Source organism: Micromys minutus (genome assembly GCF_963924665.1).
Source record: "Micromys minutus genome assembly, chromosome: X".
Lineage (NCBI taxonomy): Eukaryota > Metazoa > Chordata > Mammalia > Rodentia > Muridae > Micromys > Micromys minutus.
The window spans coordinates 126,053,119-126,060,156 of NC_137970.1; the positions used below are offsets into that span (position 1 = coordinate 126,053,119).

Genomic DNA, 7,038 nt, shown 5'->3' on the forward strand with positions numbered 1-7,038 from the left:
AAATTATTTTATTGGATATTCTTTGTATTTACATTTCAAATATTACCCCCTTCCTCCAAACCATCCTCCCTCCCCCTCCACTTACTTCCATGAAGGTGCTCCCTCTCTTCAACCTCAGCACCTTGTTGTTCCCCTACACTGTCTCTCCTTCCATTGATGTTAGACAATGCCATCCTCTGCTGCATATGCAACTGGAGCCGTGGGTTTCTCCATGTGTGCTCAATGGTTGGTGTTTTAGACCCTGGGAGTTCTGAGGGGTTTGGTTGGTTGATAATGCTGTTCTTCCCTTTTCTTCTTTTGGAGTATTAGCATTCAGCACAGACTTGGGGAGCTTGATGCATATGCTCATATGTCTAAATGTCAGCTTTTGACCAAAATATTCAAGTATCTTTTATTTTTGAATATTCATTTATTCTTCATTTTTTTAAAGCCTGATAAAATTTTATTCAGTACTCAAAATTACAGATTTTGTGACAACATACAAATAAATTTTTACTACAATAAATTGATAATCTGAATTAAGAGCATATAACAAAGTATTTCTTTATTCACAAGCTGAAAGGCATATGGTTAGTTTAGGGGTCAATTTTGATTCATAATTTACATTTGTAGCGATGACTGCCACCATCAGGGATTGAGGCCCTTAGTTATTTCTCAGTTCCATCTGTTAAGATCTGCTCTTAGGCACGTTGCCTGTAATTTCAGTACTCTGGACGCTGAAGCAGGGTTATTAGTCTGAAGCCAACCTGGGCTACAAAGAATTTGTTTCAAATACAGAGAGACACACAGGCATAGAGAGACATACATACATACATACATACATACATACATACATAATACAATACAGACAGACAGACACAGATCTAAAGGGTATAATTAATCACTCTGTACTTTCTGATGGTGTGTAGGCGACCTGGCCCCCGTCAAGGTCAGAGTCATGTCTGTAATACCGGCTGCCTCCACACGTGCCCAGATTTAATCTCTAAAGGCCTGCTTTGGAAAGTAACCTTGAGATGGCACTTGACTGTACTTCTTATCAAAAGTTAAGGACTCTGGGTACTTTCGTCTTAGGTCTCTGAAGCTTCGGCACATCCAGGTCTTCGTAGTCTGCACTCATCCCCTTGACCCAGCGACCAACTGTGACGATTCGATCTGAGTTCTGATTTTCAGGGCAATTTTTCTTGAAATGTTCCACGGAGCCACAGAGTTTACAGCCGCCACCATCAGCATAGACTCCTTTGGTATTATTGGGGCAGGATCTGGACAGGTGTCCCATTTCTCCACAGACAAAACATTTTGCAAAAGGAAATTCACCAAGCGCAGGGTCCACGTTATCTCTGCACTTTGTCATCTCGTGTTCCGTGGACCCGCAGTGGTAACAAATGCTGGTGCCCATGTCCTGACTCTCTAGTACAGCTGGGCAGTCGGCAATTCCATGGCCAGGTTGTCGACAGTGGAAACATACCATTGCATTCTTCTTTGCCGCCTGTCTCTCTAGCCGCCTTTCTTCCCGGCCACTGTCCTTCTTTAAGGCCACTGCAAGTTCTTCCCTTACTTCCCGGCTGTCAGCTGCTATCAGCTGTTCATTGTGAAGCCCCTGTGAGCTCTGCTTCAGGTATTCCATGAACCCGTTCACATCTTCATTCGGATACTCTTTTTCTTCTTGTTCTTTTTGCGTTTTGCTTGAGGTGCATCGTTTCTAAGGGACCGCCCACTGATTTGACACTGCTTATGACGTGGAGGGTTTGGGTTGCTCTCTCCGAAGATCCCTTCTTCATATCCTCCCACGATGTTGCAGACAAGGGTCTCTTACTGTCTGAAGTACTGACTCTAGCCCACCCAGTCATGGTTGGATCAGAGGTACTTAATCGATCCCGTGTGAATCCTCCAGAGCTATTCTTCATTTTTGTTAGATATTTTCTGACTTTAGAATTCTTGGTTGACAGTCTTTTATTATAATCATTGTTTTCTTTCTTTTACATTTCTTCCCTCCAGCTACTTTTAAAATATTCCTCTCATCGTTTTGAAAAATTTATGTTCGCTTTCTCTCTGATTTTATTTTAAATAGCTTCTATTACTATATCTTCATGTTTTTTATTATTCCTTATAGTATCTGATCACACCCAGTGAAATTTTTATTTTTACATATATTTAATCTACAAAAATTGCATTTGGTTTTTTTTTCATATTCTATTTTGCCTTGTATCCCCATTTTTCTTCAGTAATGGAGTTAAATTATCTTTTTTTCCTTATCTATAAGTTATATTACTCATTTCTGAATGTTCCTGTTGACTGCTTATTCTCTTTGCTGTAGGTCACATATTTGTGTTTCTTGGTAGTTCAATAATTTTTTATTGGAAAGTAGATCTCATAATGATTATATCCTTGAGTGTCTAGACTTTGAGGGTTACGAGTAGTTATTTGTAGGTCAGTTTAATGTCCTTGGAACCTATAATTAAATTTTTATAGGGCAGATCTTTTATAGTTTGGGCTTTAAGAATAGACCATTGAACTATGTTCCTTCTGTGTTGGCTTCTGAATGTTCTGGGGAAACACACAAGGATTGTATGTGAGTTGATCAGACCTTGAACATCTTACTTCTGTGTGTCCTAGAAACTGTTCAGCTTACAGTCCTTGGGAGTTTTGTTCAATACTGGCAATCAGAAAATATTCAGGGCAAACCTTATCCATATCTTTTTTTCACTTCTTTTCCTATATGTGCTTTCTGAAACCTGCTCTGCAAGTCCATCTGACCTACCACCCAGAATGCTAACCTCAGAAGCTTCTGATGAGTTTGCTAAGCTCTATTTGGTTTTACCCCTCCAACATGCTCAATCTGGAGGACATTGCCTCCAGCTAGAACACTGAATAGATAACAGAACTCACCTCATTATTTATCTGGGAGTCTTGATCCTGTGCTTCCTACTGTCCTAGTATTAAAAACTATTACTGAACACAGGTTTGCAACTTGTTTGTGGATGTTAATCTGTTCCTTGTTACTCCATCATGGCCCTACATAGGAATTTCCATTCAGCCCTTCTCAGATACCATATTTAAGTCTTTCTGAAGTGCCTGAGTTTTTGTAGTCCTTGAGATAGTGCTAAAATGTTTTCTTTTCACTTAATTGTGAGTTGAATTGAGTTGACATGAGAACATGAACTGTGTGGCTGTTTCTCTGAACTCACTGCGGTGGGAGGCCTATAATGCACAGACATCTGTGGTAAGATCTTAAAATAGATCATAGACTTTGCAATATGAAAGAAAGGGTAACACATGCACACACTCACTGGAGATCTTTCTTTATCAATAGACTATTTGAAGAGCTTTTCTTAGACATATTTTTCTCCAGCTGTTTTTTCCAACCTTTCATTTTGTTAAATAACATACAAGAGGGTTCCTCATGGTTTTCACTCAACAACTAGTTATATTAGGGTGTGCTTTTAAAGGCTCTATCAATGGTGAAGAAGTCCAGGTACCTGCTGTTGTCACCTCTCCTCCTTTTAGTTGTCCCATCAGTTTTAGGTATCCATAAAAAAGATTCCTCATCTCTTAAGTTATTTCCTCTGGTACTCTCTTTAGTATGCTCCTTCCCTCTGTAGTATGAATATTGACCTCATCCAAGCTTACTTAAAGGGAGCCCTATAGTCAACCAGTGGCTTGCAGCTAGTCTTCCTACCAGCAGCTCTCTGTAGCAACGCTGCCTGGGCTAGCATTTGTCTTACCTCTTTTCCCTCTGGTCCGCCTATATTAATTCTTTTCCAGCCTACTTTGCTGCTGTTTCAGATATATTTATTTGCTCAGGCATTTTCATGCTCTTCCTTGTCATTCAGCCAGCCTGAGAGAGGATACTCTGCAAGATTTAAAGCTAGGGTAACCACTAATGTCATCCCAGGGGACCAAGAAGCAGGGCTGTTGTCACTCACAGCTTTTTTCACTTTCCTTAGCTCCGCCTGCTCCCCAAGGTCTTGCCCTTCCCCAAGATGGAGCCCCAGGAAACCAGGTCCTGGCAGTCCCTCTTGAGATGCCGGAGGCCCAGGTGAGCTGTGCTTCCCTCTTGCCTTGCTTGAGATTTTGTCACTGCTCCCTGATTTTGGCCTCAGCCTCTGCCTCTTCCCCAGCATGACATGCAGCAGCATATAAACCCTAGCCACTGCCTTCCTTCCTGTCCTCTGCTTCTCTCCCACAGGCTGCCAGGGAATGAATCCCCAGTGTGCTTTTATGATACCTATTGTATACATAAGAGAGCTGATTCTGTGTTCTTTGGGAAGACAGTGGGAGTCCCAGGGCCAGACAGCCCAGGTCTTCTTTTTTGTGATAATGTTTTCTTTCTAGGACTTCTTACAGATGTGAACACTTCAGTCCCTGCCCCTGGCATCACTGGTGCCATCCAACCTCATTACAGATTAGGTAAAAAGACTCTCAATGTGATTTCTTTCAGGAGTTGGTATCATTTGATATTGTACCGTGGCACCTTACAGAACAGGAGTGGCTGAGTCTGAACCCGGAGCAGCAGACACTGGCATATTCCAGGACTGTGACCTCCATTGGTAAGGAACTTCCAGAACTTCTCAGACTCACCATCCACTGAAAGTGGAGTTGCGGATACATGGCCATCCCTTATAACCTCACTTTGCCCTTCCTTATTGAGAATACTCAACAGCAGCTCTTCATGGTATGAAAAGATCTCCATTACAGCTTACACTTGAAAGAAATTAGAATAATAGTCAGTTAAATGGCTGAGCATGGAAAGATGCTTGCCACACAACCTGCTGACCTAAGTCCAGTCCTCAGAACCCATAAGGTAGGAGTAGACATTCAATTTCTTCAACTTGTCCTTTAACTTCCACAAGTACACCATGGCATGAACATGCTTACCCAATCACATGCACAATAAATAACTGTAAAAATGGACATTAGAGCAATATTATTCTGATAATTTAGAGTGCTTTTAAAATTTAATACTTTTTATTTAGATAAAGAATATATCACACATTAAATTGATCATAAGTGAACTGTTGAGAGTTTGGATTGAGAGTTGTTCAGGTCAGTAGACAGGAGTAGACAATGGGGTTAAGTTCATTGACCCAAGATGCTACCTACTGTGTTTCTGGAGCCCCTGCTAAGAGGACCCAGAGCCTGCCTTCCTCCATTCCCCAGAAGGAGCTTGCCCTTGAGAAGTGCATTTGAATTGCATGTATGACTTCTATAATATGGCAATAGACAGCTCGTCCCGTTCCTCCATGGTGACATCATCAGTGGCTGCCGTCTTCTTCCATTAACAGGCGTCCGTGTTGTGAATCCTGCTTTGGTATCGCACCTGTCACAAGGACAAGTTCTGTTGGTATCAGATCCATCCCTCAGCACAGATCACAGTAAGCACCCTGGTGAGCATAAAGGAAACATGAGGAAATCTGGGAGAGGGACTCAGATTTGGGTTAAAGGCAGCTGCTGACCTCTTAGGTTTGAAGTCAGACTCAGGACTCGCCCACCTTTTCATCTAGTGCTGACCTCTGGTGGCTTTAAGGTCCTACCTCATGCTCAGCGATTGGAGGAGAGGGAGTTATTTTCCTGGGTACTCTGTAAACTGTTGTGTCTCATTTATGCCTTATCTTTGTAGAAAACACCTCTGCGACTTCCCACCAGAAGATGAGTGAAGAAGCCCAGCTGCAAGAGATGGCGTCCACGAGTTCCCCGAGGGCCAATGACCCCAGCGCTGAGGTCAAACAGAATGGGGACTCCGGGGGAAGGGGAGGGAGCCCACAAAATCTGCCCATAGAACACCATTTTGCATGTAAAGAGTGTGGGGACACCTTCCGCCTTAAAGTGCTCCTTGTTCAGCACCAGAGGGTTCACAGTGAGGAGAAGGGCTGGGAGTGTGGCGATTGCAGGAAGGTCTTCAGGGGGGTGTCAGAATTTAATGAGCACAGGAAGAGCCACGCAGCTGTGGCCACTCAGCCCCGGCCTGGCCCCAGTCGGGCTCTGGAAGATGCCTTGGAAAAGAGGGAGCAAATGGAGAGGGAGGCGAAGCCCTTTGAGTGTGAGGAGTGCGGGAAAAGGTTTAAGAAGAACGCAGGCCTTAGTCAGCACCTGAGGGTGCACAGCAGAGAGAAGCCCTTTGATTGTGAGGAGTGTGGGCAGTCCTTCAAAGCCAACACCCACCTCTTTCGACATCAGAAGCTTCACACTTCGGAAAAGCCCTTTGCGTGCAAGGCGTGCAGCAGGGATTTCCTGGACCGCCAGGAACTTCTCAAGCACCAGCGGATGCACACGGGCCACCTGCCCTTCGACTGCGATGACTGCGGCAAGTCCTTCCGTGGTGTCAACGGCCTGGCAGAGCACCAGCGTATCCACAGCGGCGCCAAACCCTACGGGTGTCCTCACTGCGGCAAGCTGTTCCGGAGGAGCTCAGAGCTCACCAAGCACCGGAGGATCCACACCGGTGAGAAGCCCTATGAGTGCAACCAGTGCGGCAAGGCCTTCCGCCAGAGCTCCAGCCTGCTGGAGCACACACGCATCCACAGTGGTGAACGGCCTTATGCATGCGGCGACTGCGGCAAGGCTTTCCGAGGGCCTTCTGACCTCATCAAGCACAGGCGCATCCACAGCGGACTGAAACCCTACGAGTGTGACAAGTGTGGCAAGGCCTTCAGGAGGAGCTCAGGCCTGAGCCGCCACCGTCGGATCCACAGCACGGCTAAACGCTGTGAGTGCAGTGAGTGTGGCCGAGTGTTCAAGAGGCGCTCAGCACTGCAGAAACACCAGCCCTCCCACCGAGAGTAAACACTGCCCTGGGACCCATAGCAGGTGTCTGCAGAGGCTATGGCTCAGTCAAAGGAGATGAACAGTTTTGTAGTGCTTATCTATTGTGTGAGAGGTTGAAATGATTTATACTGCCACCAGCAATTTAAATACCAGTGTAACTTTTACCATTTGAACATAGCTTGACTATTTTTCCTGGCAGAAAGGACCACCAAGGTATTTAATCTTCACATCCAGAATGAGAAGAAAAATCTGCAAATGGGGGTCTAGTGCGGAGCT

The 7,038-nt window shown here is 44.6% G+C and overlaps 1 pseudogene across 1 annotated transcript; it reads right to left on the reverse strand.

Moving 5' to 3' along the window:
- Window positions 1-1,036: 1,036 nt before the first annotated feature.
- On the reverse strand, window positions 1,037-1,847 carry LOC308415522 (zinc finger CCHC domain-containing protein 9-like; annotated as a pseudogene). The gene has a single exon. The product of its transcript is annotated as a zinc finger CCHC domain-containing protein 9-like (transcript).
- Window positions 1,848-7,038: the final 5,191 nt, after the last annotated feature.